The sequence below is a fragment of the Pteropus medius genome, unplaced genomic scaffold, assembly GCF_902729225.1.
Source record: "Pteropus medius unplaced genomic scaffold, Ma_sr-lr_union100, whole genome shotgun sequence".
Lineage (NCBI taxonomy): Eukaryota > Metazoa > Chordata > Mammalia > Chiroptera > Pteropodidae > Pteropus > Pteropus medius.
The window spans coordinates 31,386,253-31,408,793 of NW_024340849.1; the positions used below are offsets into that span (position 1 = coordinate 31,386,253).

At 36.1% G+C, this 22,541-nt stretch overlaps 1 protein-coding gene across 2 annotated transcripts in view; it reads left to right on the plus strand.

Annotated features, from left to right (window-relative positions):
* GAREM1 (GRB2 associated regulator of MAPK1 subtype 1) overlaps positions 1-22,541 on the plus strand; it is a 174,267-nt gene that overhangs the window by 38,496 nt on the left and 113,230 nt on the right. The window lies entirely within an intron of this gene.

Below are 22,541 nucleotides of genomic sequence, written 5' to 3' on the forward strand. Positions count from 1 at the left end.
ACTGTAGACCAATAGCAGTTAAGATTAAAGAATGTCATTCCTCCCCTCCCACACCAGGAAGGAGCGAGCTGGAAAGGCTGTTTGTTAGGATCAAAGATCTCCTGTAGTTGGATCAGTGCTTTGCATTAAAGAAGTAAAGCGTCCTTTATCATTGTAGATTAAAATGTTATCAAGAACCCAAGCCGGAAACACAGCCAGCAAACTGAAGCATTCTCTGGCTTCTCTCACTCATATCTTCACAGCTAGAATTCACTTTTAAGTTTTGACAGTACTGTGTTGTGAGGTTCAAAAACATCATGTCAGCACCAGAATTTAGAATAGCTTGAGCTTCTCTTTTTGAGGTGACTGTGGCTACCTTTGAAGAAAAGATTTGTTTTGTTAGGAGGAAAGGTTTAGGCTTGATTATTGAGTACCAATGGTAGTGATTCTGGGAGGTGGACATTATTATCCAGAATGCTAAAGTTGTTTTATGAACTTTTATATTTGATTGTCATGGTAGAAATAATCCTAAGTCATAGATCATTGGCACCAAAGTCACTGAAATGATTTAGGGCATCACAGGGGAGACCTGAGAGGAATAAATTTCTAATAGCTAGTATAGGATGATAGTAGTTTTAATTGACCTGATTGTTATTGATATTCAAAATGCCTAACAGGGAATACAAATTCGAAATGGGGCATTTCCCTTTATTCTTTGATAGAGAGAGTAAACCGTTATATGGCTAATAGATTAGAATCTCCAAAATTGAATTTATCCTCCTCCTGGTCATTGCAGTCTTCATTTTTAGAAGATTATTTTTTGAGAGGAAGGGACAGTACACAAAGAAACATAAAATTTATTCTATACATGCTTTTGAAAATGTAAACTTTTGCTAGGACTTTGCAAATTATGAAAACGAACATGAACTGCTTAATCCAGAAAGGACAATAGAGGAGTATTGTGGATTCCAAGGGCAAGAACACAACAAAGGACTAAAAGAAACTGAAAAGATAGAATATGGTCTGATTGGCTCACCTTGGCTCACAATCATCCAGGAAATTGAGTGTGTAGTCCAGATGTATCTGGGGCTCCTCCTCTATGAGGGAGGACTGATATTTAATGATGAAGGGCTAAACTAGACAGAACCCCCAAGAGTGATCTATTATAATACCAAAGCTTCTAATGGTATATAACCTTTAGGAAGGTTACAAAATTAATCAAACCTTCAAATAACTTTTTCAGCCATTTTCATTCACAGGCTGTCATACTGTTCTAACAATTTCCCTCCAGGTGGCCGCTCTATATCTCAAAGATCACTGCATTTTGAATGGTATTATATATTTTTTTAAAAGGATGACTTCCTTTTCCTCTTACATAATCCATCACCATTTTTAGAATTCTGTATAATATGCTTTTCCTCCATATATAGTCATATTCTTTCATGCAATTATACTTAAAATTGCACTGGACCCCTTTCCTTCTCTTTCCCCACGCTGTTGTATGTTTAGAACTTTTTCGAGACCTAAGAAATTTCAAATTTAGAAAATAGAGCTTTAACTTGTCAGTAAATGATGTGGCATTTTTGAAAGGTCACATTTTTTATGGTTGGAAGGAAAATCGGAAATATTTGTGAGTCATTTTAGTTGTCTAAGTAAGTTTAATGCCGGTTTTTCTCTCCAAGGTTAGATGCCTAATTTAAACGCAGAGTATCACTTATCTCCATTTTCCTGGTTTTAATTTTGTGACGTGACAGAGTATAATAATACAGTCCTTTAGAGTAGAAATTTTCATGTGCAGCTGTGGGTGATAAGCAGGTTCCTTATATCTTCTATCAGCTTTTCTGTTCATGCCTCTGATGGTAGCGGTGTTACACCCAAACCATAGTTACCTTATGTAGCACCCTTGTCACCATTTGAGAATTGAGGTCTTGGTTTCCACATCCGACTCTTGGCTCTTTCTTTCCAGCTCTTTTATTTATTAACAGAGTGACTTTGGGCTAATTACTTCACTTCTTCGTGCTTCAGTTTTTCTCATCTACAAATTTGGGGGCAAGAGTTTGTAGAGCTGGTGACTGTTAAAAGCAACACTTAACATGATTCCTGGGAAAAAAATCACTGCTCACTAAATGGTAGCTACTATTAATTTTTAGTAAATGATGTGTTTCTTGTAAGATGTAACTCCACCTATGAAAAGCTCCTATCCTGGTTAATTTGATATCCACTTTGTCACTTTGCTTTGGCAACCGTATGTGGCTCTCTCAAACTTAGAGCTCCAAAAGCTATCATGGGATATTGGGGCAGTGAGGGTAATACGAACAGGAGTGAACTGAAAATATAGGTGGAAAGCTCATTAGCTATTCAGGTAATATTACATTGATTGAGTTGATACAATTGTGAAAGATCTAAGTAAAATTAAAAGAGGAGTTTCTATAGAAAAGAAAATAGTAGCATGTTATTTGAAGAATCAAACTCACATACACAAAGTAGAAGATGGAAACTGAAAGAACAGATCTGCATACAATAAAATGAAGTATAAATTGAAGTGAGAATTGCCATCATATGTATCTTTTACCTTAGGTTCTGAGAGTCACATTTTAATACCAGTAAAAGAATACAACTTTACTCCTGTTTTGCCCATCGTCAGCCATGCCATTAGTAGAACAATTTATTTTCTCGTTTGGACTCTAGAATTGAAGAAAGAAAACTGCCAACAGAAGAGCAATAGGAGGAACCAAAGGATATTAAAAAATAAGGCCCATGAGGAAAGGGTAACGGGGTTGCAAATCTTGCATCTGAAGAGAAGTTCAGAAAGTTCAAGAAGACAGTTATGAAGTGGTCCTCGAATTTGTGAAGGGTTGTCATGAGAAAGATACTGAGCTGATGTTTTTTTCTCAGGAAGAACTGAAGAAAGGGAAATGGTTCAAGAGGGACTTAGATTAGATAAAAAGAAGTACCTCTTGCAAAAGAGAGTAAGGTGTGACATCTGTAGCCAGACTTGTTGTTCCACATATCTTTGACTGGTATGGCTCTGTTCTTATGAGGCCGGCTACATGCTTTCACTGCATATCTGTTGACTTAAAATCTCGGCCACAAAAGTAGCACTTATCTTGCATTATCTTGTATATCTTGGTTCTTTCATGCATGTTGGTCTTTTTTGCTTTTCCAACTCCCTTCTTTCTCTGCTCCAAAGTATAAGATAGTCAGAACACAAAATGAATTCTTGCAGCCACTAAAAGAGACTTTCTTGGGTCTGATCAATTACTAGATTACTGAGCCAGATGCTGCGCCCCCCCTCCCCAATGTTGATCAATATACTTGGAATCACTATTTATCTTAAACAGTAGGAAATTTAAAAATGAAAAATCTGTAGGAAAATTTCCACAATTGTTAATGGGAAGAGTCTCCACATAAATTTCTTTCCAAAATGATAGTTTGATAAATTGGTTAAGTAACTGTGTTTCCTATCAGTAAATATGGAAATTTTTCTTGTTTTTAAGTGGGAGATACTCAGTTAATTGAATTTAAAAGGGAAATATATAGAAAATCCTATGCACATTTATGGTGGAATATGTAAGTGTTATTTAATAATGCATGCCAACCCATTGGGGTAAAAATAGTGGAGGGGAGGAGCCAAGTGATCATTTGGCTGACACTTTACTCAATCACAAACACTAAATTGGGACTGGTACAGAATTTTAAGTGCCTTTTTCTTGGGCCTTACTGTTGTGATCTTTCTTTAGAACAGTTCTGATATACCCTTCGGAAGGCTGGCCTGTGTGGACGTTGTCTGTGCCAAATTACAACACAGAACAAGGGACTGTTCTGTTTCATTTACTGAGAATAGTGCTTAATAAGTACTATTTGACAACATGCTGAATTAAGAGAATGTTATAAGGATGTTTCACAAAGGAAAGTGGGTAGAACATCTGATGTTTACAAGTTCTATTTATGTGTAAGTTGATAGCAGGATAAAGCCATGCTTAAAGCTTTTTTCAAAAAAAATTTCAATACATATGAATATGAATATGAATATGCTGAGAGAAAATGATTTTATCTGGTTCCAAATACATACCAAATACTGATATACTTGGTGCTATTTTAGAATCCAATTTTTTGCCCTGTTGGTTTGAAACGTATCAGGCCCTGGTAAATTGATTTATGTTAACCAAATTCATGCAATACTGATTTGTAACATGGGACACATTTATGATTATTTCCTTTTTCTCAGCCTTGACTTTGATCTAATCCTAGTATCTTATCTTAGTTTATAATCATAAATAACTATGGTTTCCTTCCTAAATGAAAATTATACTGTGATTCATATGTTTATGTATCTCTGTATATACCGGTGTCGTAAAGGTCAGCGAGATTTAATGTCCAAAGGGAGAAATAACTGTCAAAATATTTATACTACTTCTATTTATATTTCAATGTCACAAGCTAAGTATTTATCTCATTTAATTTATTATAGGTTTCAGCATATGAAAGTACTTCTGTGGGACATTCAAATGTAGTTCTCTTTATTCATAGACATCTATAATCTATAGTTATGTACAAGCATTATACTGTGTTAAAGTATAAAATAGTATAGTTTCTGATTTTTTTTTCTAGTTAAGCTTCTTATTTAAATGTGCTTTAGAGGAAAGATAGGATTTAGGTGATCCCTAGTGCCCCTTGTAACTTGAGGATTCTGTATTTCACTGACATTGAATTTGTGTAAGACCTGAGTCTGCCTGAATATATGGGTAAGTAGCAACATGTGTTATAAGGTTGTAGGCTGATAATATACTTGTGACCTATTTTCAGAGCCATGTCTATGTCATCACTGGCAATGAAGTGCAAGGAATACTCGAACTTTTACTTATTCAAATAATACCTTTCCCTTCTTTTCGTTACTTAGAAGCTAGTGCAGTTCTAAAAGCAGAACAAGTGCCAGAGTGAGTGAGTGAGTGAGGGAGGGAGGGAGGGAGTGAGGGAGTAAGGGAGTGAGTGAATGAGAGAGAGAATGAGAGAGATTGAGAGAGAGAGAGAGAGAGAGAGAGGATAAACAGAATGATTAGCTAGTGACTAGTTTTTTAGTGCTCAAAAAAATGCAGTGTAAACTAATACCTTATCTTTAATTAATATCTGGCAATTGAGTGACATTTATGATTCACAGAATACACTCATCAGTGTTCTCATTTACCGACAACAATTTATGAAAGAGGTATTGTTCTTCACAGTTCAGTTAGAAAACTGCTTCAGAGATTATCGTAACTGGATTTACTCAGGTGGTGTCGAGCCAGGATTCAAACTCTGCACTCAGACTTCAGAACCAGCTGTCTGTCTTTTTCTTGTCTCACAATATTCACCTGGGCTGGGTTTGCTTTGAAACTACATTGAAATATACAATTTAGATGAACTGGTTTTGTGTTTGTGTGAAATATGAGTATCCCATTTGTAGACTAGGTGATTTCATTTTCCTTTTCATCTGGCACAATAGGATAGAGTGGTTTAAGTCTAAGAAGCAGAAAGTTGGGTTCTAGTCTTCTGTTGCCATTAAGCTGTCGGAGACCTTGTGTACATTTTTTCCTCGGTTATAAATGAAGGCAGTTGACTCTCCAAGTTCCCTTCTTGTTATAAAATTCTGTAATTCCACATTTAATTATTACTGTTTCATTCAGAATTGCTGATTGAAAAAAAAAATTATTTGCCTCATGCATTAAGCCCACATTTTTACATTATATTTTCCCGGTCTTTGCCAAAGATTGATAGGCTTTGAGTTTTGGATAGTGTAATAACAAAATCTCTTTGTGGTGATTCTGAGAAAACTTTTCTTATACCAAATTCTCTTCTGTTAGAAATAATGTCACATGGTGAGACTTTCATCCTTAATTTGAAGGATGGAAAATGATAGTAGAGTGCCAGTTACACAGGAATCTGTTCAGCAAACGTAAATTGAGTGTTAGTATTAAATACTTAGGCTGCCAAGACCCTGAACTCCCAGCCTAGTGTGGAAGGCAAGCACACAAATACGAAATGTCACAGAAGGATCCTGGGAAAGATGTGTATGGACTGCCGAGAGAGAAGAGAAGGAGACAGTTCCGTCTGTGGGGTGGAAAATAAAAGAGATGTTCTAGCAAAGACTTCACCAAGAATGGGTTTTATGACCATCCTAGGCAGAAGGAAGCATGTACAGTGTGCAGAGGAGCAGAGGCCTATAGGAAACTGCTTGAGAGAACCTTAAGTAGTTCCGTGTGTGTCACATGCTAGAGGATGACATGCTGAAAAGATGACATGCATCTAGTGTGGGAGAGCCTCATAGGGACTTGAGATTATCCTAGGTATTAAGGAGACTTTTCAAAGTAAGGAAGAACAGATCTCTTCTAGAGATAAGAAAGAAATCAGTGTGAGACTGAAATTTCTTGCTTAAACAGCTAAGAAGGGGAAGGATAAAGTTGAGAAAAAACGAGACCTGAGATAGATAGCACACAGGACTGTGCCCATCTCTGTCTGTAGGCCCTTCTTTGGCCCTCCCGTTCCCAGACGTCCCCAGTGTGATTGCTGTGACCTTATCAGGAAGGTTTCATACTGTAACCCATGGAGTTTGGATTCTTTTTCTCTGAGCAGACAAGGGCCATTGACAATTTCCAAGCAGGCTAATAATGAGAGCACTTTTGCATTTGGATGACTCTACTTGCAGCAAAATGGAAGCTAGGTTAGAGGGAGGCCAGAATCTAAAATGGGACACCCTCACAATATTTCTACCAAGAGCTGTTGGAGCCCGTATGAAGCTGAGAGCAGAGAGGAGGTAGAGAAGAGGATGGAGCTGAGAGATACTGTTAGAATAACAGCAACAGCAATACTGAGATTTATTGAGTACTTACTGTGTACCAGGTGCCTTTTGTTAGTGCTTTCTATTTACTAACTCACTTAATCCTCACAATAACCCTATGAAGTAGATATTATTATTATTATCTGCATTTTACAGATGAGAGAACCGAGACACATACATTACATAACTTAACAATTACACAGCCAGGAAGTGGCAGTTTTGGGATGTGAACCGAGGCAACCTATTTGTAGAGTCCACAATCTTAATTGCTACATTCTTTTGCCTCTAAATCAATAGGCATCTATAAGCCTTAGTGAGGAGGTGGATGTAGGTGAAGGAGCCCCTGATGATGACTGCTTGGTTGACTGGAGGGTGGAGCTTGAACTCACTTAGGTAGAAGAAGCAGGGACTTTTGGAGGAAAGGTAGTAAGTTCTTGTAGGGAGTTCAGCTCATGATATCCAGAAGGAATTGGACATGTAGACCTGGAACTCAGGATGGGCTTGTGCCTGACAATTACGTGTAACTGTAAGTTCAATTGCTTTTAGGAAAAACTAATGATGAAGCTGAATAGAGTGTTAGTGACCCTTCCTTAATTGCTCTCTGTCTGAAGGACACTTGAGAGAACGTTCCTTTATGTCCTTTCTGTATCTCTCCAGAAGTATTTATAAATATTTCTCTATGTAGGTACATGCAACACAAATACTGGGGAGAGAACTTAAGCATCAGCAGGGATAGTTCAAGAAACCCCAGGGTTGCTGGATTCTCTGTCATGAAGACAGCTCCATAGCACATCCTGTTCATGTTCATGAAACCAATGCAATTAAGTACCTTGTTGCTCTATTGCATCCAGCTTTGGGTTCCATTCTTTACAATTTAAATGAAAATGTTCTTTACAAACCTCGCGAAAGGTGTATAGCTTCCTGGTGGTCTGTTGAATGGATGAGCGAGTTGGTGGGCTCAGTCCCAGCCAGGATGGCAGTTCAGGGTCAGGAACATGGAACCCAAAGAGCAGTGGAGTCAGCAGGAGCCAGTGCCCAGCAGTAGTAGGATGCATCCAGAAGGTAGAGACGCATGGGAGTTTAAATGGTAATGAATGTTTCCCCCCACCCATGTCAGTGGCTAACACTTCTCAGAAAAAAAGACTCCCCTCTATTTAAAGCTGTGATTTATATTCAGTTAACTTTTAAAAGTCAAATGAAATTGAAAATTATTTAAAATTTTATTCTTAAACATAGACTAATAAATTTTTGGCTGCATTTGTTTCTCAAATTTACCTGGTTGTAAGATTTCGTTTCTAGAGTCTAAGTGAACTATTTTGGGGCGGGGGGCGGGGGGGAGGGCGTTGCTATTTAAGATGTTAAAAATAAAGCAGTGTTGCACCCTTACTTGGTCTTCTATTCACCTTGGGCAAGATAGCAGCTGTTCTCATGTCCTAATATCTCAAAATATAAAGTGATTTTTGATGGTTTTTACCCATAAGTTCTCTTTGAAAGTTACTACGTAAACACAAAGTTTACCCATAATACTCAACTTAAATTCTGTGTCTGCTGTATACTGGAATAACTGGTTTCCATCTATATTGCTCTGTGGTGGGCAGGACCCTAAGATGGCCTCCTAGATCTCCATCTCCTGGTGTTTTACCAGATTGTTACATTATATGGCAGAGGGGATTTTGCAGATGTAATGAAGGTCCCTAATCAGTTGACTTTAATATAGGGAGATTATCCTCAGTGAATCCAACCTAAGCAAACAAGCCCTTTAAAATTGAGGCCAGTCACAGAAGAGGTCAGAGATATTCAAAGCATGAGAGGAATTCAACATGAGATAGGTTCTCCATCACAGAGATAGGGTGGAGGCCCCCAAGGCAAGGCCCTGAGTGTGTCCTTTTGGAGTTGAATGTAGTCTCTAGTCAGTAGCCAGCAAGAGAACAGGACTTTAGTTCTACAATTGCAACTGAATTCTGCCGACAACAAGAATGACACTGAGCTCCGGATGAGAACTCAGCTAACCAACAGCTTGATTTCAGCCTAAGCAGAACACCCAGCCATGCCATGCCAGATTTCTGACCTACATTTAAGCTGCTAAATTTGGGGTAATTAATGATGCAGCAGTAGAAGACTAACACTCTCTCACTCCATATCTCTGTACTAATGCTGATTATTGGCCTTCAGAGCTCCAGTGTTAGCATCTCGCAAGCTTACCATGTATTTTCCATCTGTCACCTTAATAACCACTATTGCATTGAATTAAGGAGACTCCTATTTCTTTTCCGTTTTTTTCTTCTAAACCCCCGAGCCAATCTTATTGGTTTTATCTTCTTCTGATGCTTGGTATGGGATTCAACTATAGAGGGAGGTAGGGAAGGCCTTAATCTCTCCATATTTACATTGTTAAAGTATCATCGTGCTTAAAATAATTTGAGAATGTAGGTTTGTGGTCCTTTTTGCTGACATAATTCTTGGCAATGTTATATCATGCTGCAGAGGATATTTCTCACGTTATCCATTAGAATGGGTCTGTTATTCCCATTTCACATGCAGAAAACAAGCAAAAGAGCAGTGTGCAGCTATCCCACGGCAGGGGTAGGATTGGGACCTAGAACAGAAGGATGTGTGGGATGGGCTGGCGGGTGTTTATAGTACACAGCAACAAGGAGCAGTTGACCTCAGAGTCTCACCAGTGAAATCTGTAAGCAAGCACACCAAGGAGAAAGTATCTCATTTTGACTGTCTCACTTGTTAGACAAAGAACACAGGTTGTTAGTTCTGTTATATATGGATGATTGTTCTCTTTTAGTCTCCTTGGTTTTATTCAGATCTTCGATCTAGTATTTCTCTTGCATCTAGAAAAAAAATGAAATGGAAGCAAATATTCTCTTTTTATTACGTTAACATTCTGGAAACTGGTTCACTGGCTAATTTGTAAAATGATTTTTTTTTATTTCTTAAATCTAGAAGGGAAAATGCGATGGAGTGGAAAGTTTTCCATATTCATTTTTAATGTATCCACTTTTTCCAGGTGAATGTCTTTAATTAGGTTTACCCTCATTCCAAAGAAATCTAATATATTTAAATATGATTAACTATATTCCAACTCTCTGTCTATTCATCTGGTCAAACTTGGAACACTCTAAGTCATTGGGTCATGTTCACAGAGTGACACACTGAAAGATTTTGGTATGAGGAATACTCTCATTTATTGAGCCAGGTGTGTTATACGCTATTGGTCAATGTCTGTGAAAATCTTCAAAATGTTGTTTAAATTTAACATAAATGAAACTTTGCAAATAGTGACCTTTTATCTGTAGTTGCCAACATAATTTTGGTCCATTAAAATAGATTTTTTTAAGGAAGTATATGTGCACATAATACTCTTGAGAGCTCTCAAAACTATATCTTGCCTCTCCTCAAGCAAGTGAAATGTTCCATGTCTCAGATTACGCATTTAGGAAATGGCCCTGTTTACAGAGGATTAAATGTCAAAGTGCTTTTTTTTTCTTGTTACATTTTGCCTACATTTATCTGTAACCAATATAGTTAGTTAGGGGACATAACTAACCACAGTACCAATTTAACTGATGATGTCCTTCAGTCGGTATCTATAAACTCTTAGTTATTCTTTTTTTTTTCTTTTTTAGAATTTTTTTTTTTTAATTCTGTTTTCCAGTTCTATTTTAAGTTGTGCCCTGCTTATCAGAGACACTAGCTAGTACTTTTTAGGCCTACTGTATCTTTATAGACCTGTCCATAAAATTTAGTGATCTGATTTTTTAAAACATTTTTGACTCTTTATTTCCAGTATTTTAATATGATATTCTTTCATGTTGAACTTTTTTATTGTATGTATTTTGAATTCATAGAAGTAAAGTGTTGTCTAGCTTCTGCCTTCAAGGCAACCCACCTGGAAAAATAAAAACTTTGATGTCATTTGACACCTGCATGTTTCTTACTAACTCTCTTTTTTGTGTACAAAGAATATTAAAATTCATTGGTTTTGTGTGTTGATACTGGAAATATGAGATTTTCAGCATTGGCATGTGTGTTTTTGTATCTTTGTTTCAGAATCTTGTTTAGTTTTCCATTTAAGGCTCTCCAGAGTTTTTTGATATCTACTTAATGTGAAGAAATTCTAAAAACTGTCAAATATGTAATTCAAATATTTTTCTTAAGAATATATCTTTTGGTGTAACTTCTATAGCAGTGAATCATATTTTTTAGTTTGATTCTTTAGTATTATGTTTGTTTTATTTGTCACATAATAAAGTTCAAGGCAAAGAATGTTAACCAAATTTAAAACTGAAAATGGCAGTGAAAATCCCATAAGTTTGACCTGTAGCTCAGTTTACCTTCTCAAAATAAAATTTTGGGATTTAAAATAACATTTACACCTGGTAAAGATCACACCTTTTATTTTATTAGTCAGAGTGAAGCATAAAATGCAAATCACTGCTCATTAGTGTAGTATTTTTTCACTGGACAGAGAATGTATATTGTGTGCCTGAGCCAGCTAATAGGGGAAGGGAATTAATGGAGGAAGAAAATAAATCGAAACTATATTTTTCATGAGCCTTCTATCTACATAGTACTATCTTGAGTCCTTTATATTTACTCTCATTCTATTATGTCCACTTGTCCAAAGTCTGTGTCACTTTGAAAAGCCAAAACTCAAAACATCAGAGTTTGGAGTAAGGAAAGATTTATTGATTCATGACCGCAGACATCTGGGTGCTGGCAAGGATCTGAAGAAGATTGGGCTTAGTCTGTTGACCCTCGTTGATGTGAGTTCAGTCATGAGGTTCCTGCGTATCTTTGATAACAATATTTAGTTCCCTTATCTCTTTGGGAGAGGCATTTTTTGGTAAGGGGCTGTTTTTGTAAAACTCAAGCCTTAAGCAGAATTCTTCTGATGATTAGCATGTCTGTATGCAAGACTAAGCAGAAGCTATTATCCTGAAGGCCATGTGAACAAAGCAGGCTTAAACAAGATGAAGTCAGGGAGGCCGAGCATTTCATTCTGTTACGAACTCTGTTATGTTATTACTGTCATTTTAAATGTGAGAACACTGAAGCCCAAAGAAGTTAAATAATTTGCCAGTGATCATATAGTTAATATATATTAGAACCATAATTCAAACCTAAATATGGCTCCAAACCCTAGGCTCTTTCTGAGATCTCATACTGCTCTGCCTAACACATGGAGTCATGATATATTCATTCGAATTAGTGGAAGCAGAGACCTAAGGGCTGGGAAGATGAAGATCCTAGGAAATGTGCCCGGGGACTGGCCTTTGTCTGCTCTCCCTTCTCATCACTTGGTGTCTGGAGGATCCTGAGATGAGGCCTGCCTTCTCCTATGGTTCTCAGTTTCTCTTGGTCTCTGCATGCCTTTATGGTATGAACATCTCACAGTGTGACAAAGATACACATTGCACCAACCAAACGCATCATCTTACACTCACTGTCTAACACTGGAGGACATACCAAATACAGCAGACTTATCTTTTAATGGATTGCCAAAGAGTATTTTTCCTATGTAAATCTGAGCCCCTTCTCTCACCTGCCAGTAAATGATTCCATGGTATGTGCCAGGTATTGTGCTAGGAGATTTACTATATTTTGAGTGTTTGTAGAAATATTGATACTACAATTGTGCACCTGTTTTTCTAAGAATCACTTGGCATAGAATTCTTATCTTTTAAATATTAGGTACAGTTCAGTATTTCAGAGCATAAGATGTCAGATTTGATTTAGATAGGCATATTTCTGTTTCACACAGCAAGAATCTATCATGGATAATTTCTAGTAAATTTGCTGTTGAAAAGGAGTCCTTTGTTCAAGGGTTCATTGAAAAGAGGTAATAATATACCGCTAATCTCTCCCTCTTGTTTTTAAACATCTTTCTCTTTTGTTTCATTCATTCCTTTTTGCTTAGATTTCACCATGAATCTTAGACTTCATTACCATTTAGTGCTTTGTCTGAATCTTTCTTTCCTTCTCCTCTTGTTGGGATTTCACGATAAACCATAAAATGTGAAAACACAACAACTCTTTCACTTGCTTAGAACCCAAGATTCTAGTCCTAGGGCCCTTGAATAGATAGAGTATTCGTCGAAAAAAGGGATCTCAGACAATGTAGATTTGTGGATGTTTGTTCAGGGTCAGAAGAGATCAATAGAAGGTAATCAAAAAAAAATAGCCTTTTATAAATAGTCTGCTCTCCTTGAGGGGCTTAAATGTTCAATAAGACCTGAGTACTTAATTTATACTTAAACTTATTTGATATATAAATGCTCACACAATTTTTGCCCAAGATTGTTCATTCAGAAAGTATTTATTATACACCTACTCATCAGTCTCATGGAATGCAGACAGAGCAGAAAAGGAGATGGCGTTGGTCCTAAAGAACTGATGATCTGGTAAGGCAGACAGAAAGGTTCCTTGTTTTTTCATGTGTTATGTACCTAAAGTAAGGAGAGGTACTATTGGGATTTGAATACTTCCTTAGCATTTGTTTCATCTTCCTAAACTTTTGATACGTTTAGTCAGTAAAGGAATTAGCGGTCACTTTTAGATTAGTCAAATGGCTAATGATAGCAGATATTTGGCTTACCTTAATCAGAATATTTTCCAAGAATAAGAATATCCTCGGGGCTACAAAAGAAAAGTCTTCCTGATTTTGGCATGTTATGGATTTTGTTCCAAAGAATTAAGTTGCTTCCTTTACATTCTTACACACTTGCAGAAGCTCCTAATAATGGGTTACAGTAGAGACAGTACAAAGTGCAATGGAAGGGGAGGAGTTGACAGTTACTGGGTCTTTATTCTTAGTAATGATAAAATGGATGCGTAATCGATAGTCCATAGATTGACTTTTTCTTTCTAGCACTCACCATGTGATATCACTGAGGTACTTAAAGATGATATTAAATCTCCTGTATGACAGAAGATTTTTTAGTGATTTTTGAGTGATAGTCTGGTCTTTATGAAGTAAATTGGAGTCAGTAAAAATGATGCAGCCTCCATAATCACAAACTATTTAGGAAGCTTGAAAGTAATTATCAGAATCATAGTGTTGATGAATGCTATTTTCTATAAACTCCGTGGAATTATTCTGAAGTAAAAAAATTAGATACCAGACATTGTTCATTCAGATTTTACAACCAGGAACCAGGCTTAGACAGTACTTCCTGGGCACCTTTAATAAAATTGGTTTTAAAAATAATCAAAAACAAAGATTCTTTTCTGTCTTGAAAGTAGTTCATATATGTTGATTGAAAAATGCAGGTACCACAATTCTTATTTTATTCTAATACTCCTATATTGATTTAGGCTTGAGTTTGTCTACAAGTCAGAGAGACTCAAAGACAAAATGTCTAGATTGGTATGTTGCCCAAGGTGACAGGGACCTAGGTTTCTTTTTCAGTTGTTTCTATGTTATGGATCCAATTTAAGTCCAGAGTTCCCCTCAAAGTCTGTGGTGGTCACTACTGGAATGGTTTCAATAATTACATCTATATCCTACCTATCAGGAAGAATAAAGAGGAAAAAGAATGGCACATCTTCTCCAAAGCTACATCTTGATTGCCATTTATGTTCAGCATTGTACTGGAGATTCTAGCCAAGGGTATTAGGCAGGAAAAAGAAAAAATTATGGCATCCAGATAGGAAAGGAAGAAGTAAAACTATCTCTATTTGTAGATAACATAAACTTGTATATAGAAAACCCTAAAGAATCTACCAAAACAACAGCAACAACAAAACTATTAGAACTAACAAGTAGTTCAGCAAGATTTCAGGATATATCAATATACAAAAATCAATTGTGCTTCTCTACGCTAGCAATGAGCACGCCAAAAAAGTGAAATTTAAAAAAATTCTATTTGCAATACTATCAAAAAAAATAAAATACTTAGGAATAAATTTAACAAAAGAAATTCAAGCTTTGCACACTGAAAACTACAAAATGTTGTTGAAATAAAGACCTAAATAAATAGATATCCCATGTTCATGAGTCAGAAGAGTTAATATTGTTAAGATGGCAATACTCTCCAAACTGATCTGTAGACTGAACACAATCACTATCAAAATCTCAGCTTGCTTTTATGGGGGTAGAAATTGACAGGCCGATCCTAAAATTCATATGGAAATGCAAGGGATCCAGAAAAACCATTACAATCTTAAAAGGCAAAGTTGGAAGACACATTTCTCTATTTCAAAGCTTATTACAAAGCTACAGTAATTAAGAGAGTGTGGTACTGACACAAGAACAGATATAAGGAATAGTATTGAGAGACCAGAAATAAACCCTTTACATTTATGGTCAGTTGATTTTTGATAGGGAGGCAAGATAATTCAATGAAGAAAGAGTAATCTTGTCAAGGGGTGCTTAGACAACTGGGTAACCACATGCAAAATAATGAAATTGGACCCCTACTCATATGCACAAAAATTAACTCAAAATAAGCCACAAACCTGAATGTAATAATAGCTAAAATCTATAAAACATGGGCATAAATCTTCATGACCTTGAGTTAAACAACGTTTTTCACATAAACACCAAAGCACAAACAAAAGAAAAAATAAATTTGACTTTATCAAAATTTAAAAATTGTGTGGTTCAAAGGATAAGAAAGTGAAAGTACAGTCCACGTAATGAAGAAAAATATTTGCAAATAATACATCTGACAGGAAACTTTATCCAGAATATACAACATCCTTTTACAACTCAACAATAAAGACAAATAACCAAATTTAAAATTGGTCAAAAGATTTAAATAAACATTTCTCCAAAAAAGATAAAGGAATGATGAAAAAGCACATGAAAAGATGCTCAGCATCACTAATCATTAGTAAATACAAATTAAAACCATGAGACACACTTCACACCCATAAGATAACTATTATTAAAAAGATGGATCATAACAAGTGTTAGAGAGTATATGAAGAAATTGGAACCCTCATTCATTGCTAGTGAGGATATAAATGGTACAGCCAATTTGGAAAACAGCCTGGGAGTTCTGATAACATTAAATTTAGTATTGCTATGTGACTCAGCAGTTCCACCCCTTCCAAGAGAAATGAAAACGTGTCCACACAAAAATTGTACACACATGTTCATATCAGCTGTACTCAGTAACTGTCAAACTATAAACAGTCCAAATGCCCAGCATGTGATGAGTGGATAAATAAAACATGGTAGATACATACAATCAAATATTATTCATCCTTGAAAAGAAATGAGATACTGATCCACGCTACAACACAGATGAACCGTAACCTTGAAAACATGCTAAGTGAAAGAAGGCAGACACAAAAGGTCACGTATTTTATAATTCCATTTATATGAAATGTCCAAAATAGGCAAATTTATAGATACAGAAACTACATTAGTGGCTGCCTAAGATTGGGGTGGGTAGTGGAGACTGGCTGTTAATGGGTATGAGGTTTCTTTTGAGGTTCTAGAAATGTTCTATAATTAGGTTGTAGCAATGATTGCACAGCTCTGTAAATATGCTAAAATCATGGAATTATAAACTTCAGTCAGGAAACTTTCTGGTATATTAAAGATATTTTTTAAAATATATATCTTGGAAGTTGCACACACTATTTCCACTATATCCCATTGTCTATACCTTAATAACTTTGTTATACCTAATTGCTCTGGGGGCGGGAACAGTATTCTGTATTCTGGACAGCCATATACCCAGCTCATACAATATATTACTGACTAGCAATGAGTGAGATACTAGTCGATGTCTAGTGATCTCTGCTACTTTCTAGTTAAAGGTGAATCATAAAAAAAAAAATAAAAAACTGCTACAGGTTATTGTGCTGAAATCAACAATCATTCTTGATGAAAAGCTTCCTATTTGTCTGAAATAATCTGCTTTAAAAAATGGTTTAAATAGAAAGGGGGGTCTTAAAAAATAGAATTGCCCTTATTTTTTATTGTAAAATAGAAGAAAATAAAGGGGTAAAATATCTTTAATTTCATCTAGTAGGGAAATGTGTCAATTTATAGGAGCTAAATAGGAGATGATGACCATGTTGAATTACCAATGATGGTTTATTGATACTAGCTGAGTGAATGACCCTGGTCGGGAAAGAGGACAAGAAAAGTCCTTGACTCCCAAAAATGTCACAGTCTAATTGGAGAAATATAACATATATGCATGAAATGTTAAATAACTGGATAACTTATAATTACTACGAAATGAAAAAAAGCAGACAAATGCTATGCAAGTTTAGTAGCTTGAGAGAATCCTGTGACCGGAGGTATTTGAGGACAATAATAGTAATAACGCTTAATATGTGGCTAACACTTTCTAAGTCCTTGCTTAGGTATTATCTCACTCCCTTCTCAAAGCAGATGTAAGAATTGAGTCACCTGGTGAGGCGAAGTCTCTCCAGGGCTAGGGCTCTGAACTGCCCCAGTTGTACGCTGATCCCTGGCTACACACTATGACATCTGAGGAGATTTCAGAACATGTGGATACCTGAGTCCCACTCCCACCTGCCTGCCCCACTGGAGTTTTTACAAGTCCCCCAGCGATTACACTGAATGTGAAACCTGGGTTCAGAACCGTTGTTTTATTTAAGGCTGCAGGCTCCTCCCCTCACACACAGGAGTGACCATCCTCAAGGATGGGACTTGAGACAACAGATATGTTCATTGCAGACAACACTTTTAGAACTGGACAGCAACTAAGCTCAAGCAGTGCTGTTGCTGTCTATTGTCCCCTCCCCCCCCACCCCACGCCAGCCCTTTCTCTATCATAAAATGTATCTTAGTGTTCATAAAATGACAGCACCTAAAAATGGACTTGCCTGTTGAAGTGGATGAATATGGAAATGCAGATGTGTCCATGTCATTGGAGGATCATTCTTACTTTGACATTTGGAATAGGGGAATGTTATAGATGACTTTTTAGGATGCTGAAATTATTCATCATGTCTGCCCACATTTAGGACACTCACTTTCCTTTGCATTCATGGTTTCTGTGCCAGAAGCTTTATCTTTTTTTTTCTTACCCCTTCCTATGCTTTTTTTGGGAAGCTGTTATCATCATGTGGCTTTAGATACCTTTATTTGATTAATACCTATGCCTGATCCTTTTTCTTTAGACCTATACTTTATTAAAATACCTCAACCATTAGGCTAAAAGCAATGTCTTTTCTTATTCCAAGAACTTTTTTTTTTCCACTGAAGAAATTTTGTTTTTCCAGTTTCCAGTGATTTCAAAATTATTAACTGTGCTTCAATAATTTCCTGTAACTATAGTCTCCCTGATCACTTCATAATTTCTCCCTATTTTAATTAGTTGGTTGCAAATTAGTTGTTTCTTTCAGGATTTTTCTCCTCTTCTAATACTTCTTTTTGGAACACTTTATTGCTTTTTAATTGCAGACAACATTCATGATTTCATGCTTGCTCTTTCACTGTCTTAGTGCCATTTGCTGTGACGTCATCTCTTCACTCCTTTACCTCCTCCCCCCCTTACACTCTTTCTTTACTCACCGTGTCATTTGGATTGTCGTCCTTTGGGACAAAGAGATGTTGTCATAGTGCCATGTTCCATTCTACCGGTAAATTATTTCTTGCTTATTTGTGAGACATTAACACAGCTAGGACCTCATGCATTCAAAATGTTTGAGGATGCTAATTAAATAGCATTTAATTATATACCTCAGTTTGTAGGATGAAATGTAAGTAAAAGAATGAGGACAGGAATATTTAGTCTAAGCTCCCTTTACAAATTCAAGGTAAGTTTGTGTTTATGACAATTACTTAGAAAGAATAGCCTCTATAACAAAAACCTTTGTGATCAGGAGACATTGCTGGTGTGGAAGGTTATGCATAGAGATGTTTCAGTTAAGGTAGTCTAACTACTGAAACCAGAAAGGAGAACTACAATAGTACAGTACGTCACTGGCATAATATCACAGTCAAAGTGTATTTCTCACATCACAGTTCAGAGTGTGGTCAGGGCACGGGCAGACGGTTTGTTCCACTATGTATTCATTAAGGAACCCAGACTGCTGGCAGCTGTGCTATCTTCAGCTTGTTCCAAGGTCTTCCTGGGAATCAATATTCAGCCCTTGGTTGAGGAAAGAGTAGAGTGGATGGCTTGTGGGCAGTTTTCATGGGTAAGGCCAAGACAGGAAGTGGGAAATGTCATTTCCGCTCACACCATTGGTTAGAACTCAGTGCCATGGCACCACTTAATTGTGAGGGGAGTCAAAAAGAAGAGGAATCCTATTGAGTAATCAGCCCCTGCCACTGAAGGTATTTTTTTAAATGTTTAAATTGTAAGAGAAATGCAGTGGTTTGACTATTTAACCAACTCAGTAGGATTTCCGTCTACATGAAAAGAATTATAAGGTCAAGTAAACAATAATTAAAATTAAGCAACACTATTAATGATGAGGAAGTACAAGCACAATGTTATCACTTGACCAGCTTTCCTTTTAACATTGGTGAAGTAAAACAATGCACAACTGTTAAATTAGATTATAATAAGGAGAACACAGATATCACAGAACCTATTAATTTACCTATTATTGATAGATTTAGCTTTAACATAAGGAACAGTTTATGTCCATAACAGGTAAAAATAATACCACTTTCAATAAATCAAATTCTTATAACATATTAATAAATCAAATTATTTCATTGGGGCCTTATTAATCAGTCAACAGATATGTGAGTATCCACCACAAACAGGATTCTACCAATGTACTGAGAAGAAACCAAGCAAATTGGGGGTAAAAGCATACTTAAAATAAATGCAAAGTGGAAAATCAGGTATTCTAGGAGTTTAAAAGATTCAAAGCGCATGCCTTCTGTAGTGATACAGCCCCAGATTGTTGACTGAGCCTGTTACTCTGGTGCGAAATACAATATCAAGAATAAAGAGACACAAATGTGGAAAATCAAAAACATTTAAATTTACCAGCTGCCAAATGTCACAACACAACTTCCGTGAAATCCCCCATTTGTCATATATGACATAAGAATGGCAAAAACCAAACCTACATAGGTATGTGTCTATTTTGTTCTCTGCTCAACTTTAATAAAAACCCAACAATAGAAAGTTAACAGGTTTAATATCAAAATGTAATAAATTGCCATCTGGGTGCACTCATACTTGGTCTTCACATTTAAAAATTTAAAAAAAAAAAAACATTTTATAGCGATTTGGATTCTATTGCAACAGACCTTATAAACGACATGAACTGATTCAGACACATCCAGAGTAGTTCATATGCAAAGGCACTACAGTTGCATACTAACTCAGCTACATTTAACTGTAACGGATTTAATTACAGTTTAGACAGAGCTAAAAGTAGTTACAAGCAGCATGAAAAACATAAGACTCCATGTCCAGGGGGAAAATAATCTAAATAAAGATTAATATGTTAGAATATTTAAAAAGCAAAACCATGAGGCAGTGAGTCTGAGTTCCATTGCATTGCTGTGGTTGCTGGTAAGATGAAACAGTTTAGTAAGGGTCTCCTCCAACAGCATTTATGATCCTGAATGTCTTTGTTCCTTAACTTCTATAAACATATTTCTCGAACTTGGTAAATATATGGACCAATTTTAAAAAGGGGGTAAAATGCTTATAATTCCCACAGTGTTAAATTATTTTTATTATAATATTATTTAAATATCTATAAATATTAAAAAGTCAGTCTAAGTTCTTCATGTTTCTAGCTCTAAAAGAGATGTATAAATTTATCATAGAATATAAGCAAAAAAATAATCAGTTCAGTTTAAATTTAAAATGTTAGCATTTGTATCAGGAAGACATTCATGAAGGTGACACTGGAGTTGTCTTTCAACTTTGTGAGTTGGATAAGTATGAGTAGTGGGTAGATACAAGGATTCAGAGATAAAGGCTCAGGCAAATGAGTAAGGCAAGGGCCTAGATGTGTGAGTGTAGCGTGTATATGGAACAGAGAATGTGTTCTTTGGGCTCTAACGTACAGTGTGGGGGACATAAGGTCATAGACCCTTTGGAACTAGATCATGGGGCCCTTGAGTATTGGGCCACGGATTTAAGGCTTCATTCTATATGAATGGGAACCAAAGGCAGATGTGAGCAGAAGAGTAAGATGAACAGTGCTGTATTCTTAAAAGTTTTATCTACAGCAATATTTAAATAAATTGAAAGAGTGAAGACCAGAAGTTTGAAAACCCGGCCAGGAAGGAGGTCAGATCCATAAGAGCAAGTACTTGTTTCACTACTGTATCACCAGGTCCTAGAACATAGTCTGTCCTCGAGAAGTGTTTTGTTGAATGAACAAATCTATCAATGAATGGCAAGGAGCTGTCCAAGTGGAAATGTGTAGAAGATAAAGTCTGGACTCTGAGCTCAGAATAGAAGTTAGTAACTTGGGAGTTGTCCATAACTAATTGAATCCTTGAGAGGTGTATAAGATTGAATGGAGAGAGAAAAAATGAACAGGCTAAGGGTGGAACTTTGGTTTACTCCTATAGTTACAGCTAATGTAAAGGGGTAGGGGGGCACAGAGACGGTAACAAGGAGAGATCAGAAAGATGAATCAGGAGATTATATTGTCCCAGCAGCCAAAGGAGCAGAATCTGTGTATGTCCAAGTGATAATATTTATTTTAAATTTTGATTTTTTTAAATTAAATTTATTAGAGTGACATTAGTTACTAAAATTATATAGGTTTTGAATGTACGGTTCCATAATACATCATCTGTTTATTGCATTGTATTTTTACCCCCCAAAGTCACATCTTCCGTCACCATACATTTGACCCCTTTAACTTTTTTACCTTCTACCCTCCCCCTTTTGCCTGGTAACCACTAAACTGTTGTCTGTGTCTATCGAAGGACACTTCAGTTATTTCTATGTCTTGGCCACCATGAATAATGCTACAGAGAACATCAAGGTACTTATATCTTTATGAATAAAATTTTGAGATTGATTCTTCTTTTTTTAAGCAGACTTACTTTGAAGGATTCATGGATTTTAATTTTCCTAGCGTTAAGACTTAACATGAAGGAGTCAAGTTCAAACTAGGCAATTAAAGTATATCCTAGAAGCATGCTAGATGTGGAGAAATTTCAGGATGATATTACCATATTTTGGAATTTAACACACAATTCTTGTAGACTTCTTCCTACTACATCATTGAGCAAAATATATAAGTTTATTATGTTATACATAGTAGTTAAGCAACAGGATAATTATATCACAAAAAAAATTGTTTACTTTATGGATTCATTTTATGTAATTCCTCTATTAGTGGCCTACCCTAGGATATTTTAAATGATTATATTAACTTTTATTCTAGACAATTTTTGTGAAACTTTTTTTTGCCTAAAGCCGGCACATGGTTCAACTTTAATTTTGAAAAAAATTAAAAAGATGTAAGCTCAAAAATAGGCCTTGGCTTCTTACTATTTTATGGTTTTGAAAATCATTCTGAATCCTCTTGATAGAGTGTTTACTGCATCAGCTAGCAGTAGGATTTAACATTAAATTTTCATTTTGATTAACTTAACTGCAATTGTTTCTTAGCTTCCTCTTTAGAGCCCACTGTGGAATAAAATTAAAACAGTTTTTATGATATCACAATTTAGTTGCAGAAAACAACATTTTTCTGTTTTTCCTAAATAGCACTGTGTTTTCCCTCTGAGTTTCCTGCATATACCCCACGGCTCTGGTTTCTGCCTTCTCCCATCTATCTTTTATAGTATCGCCAGATTAAT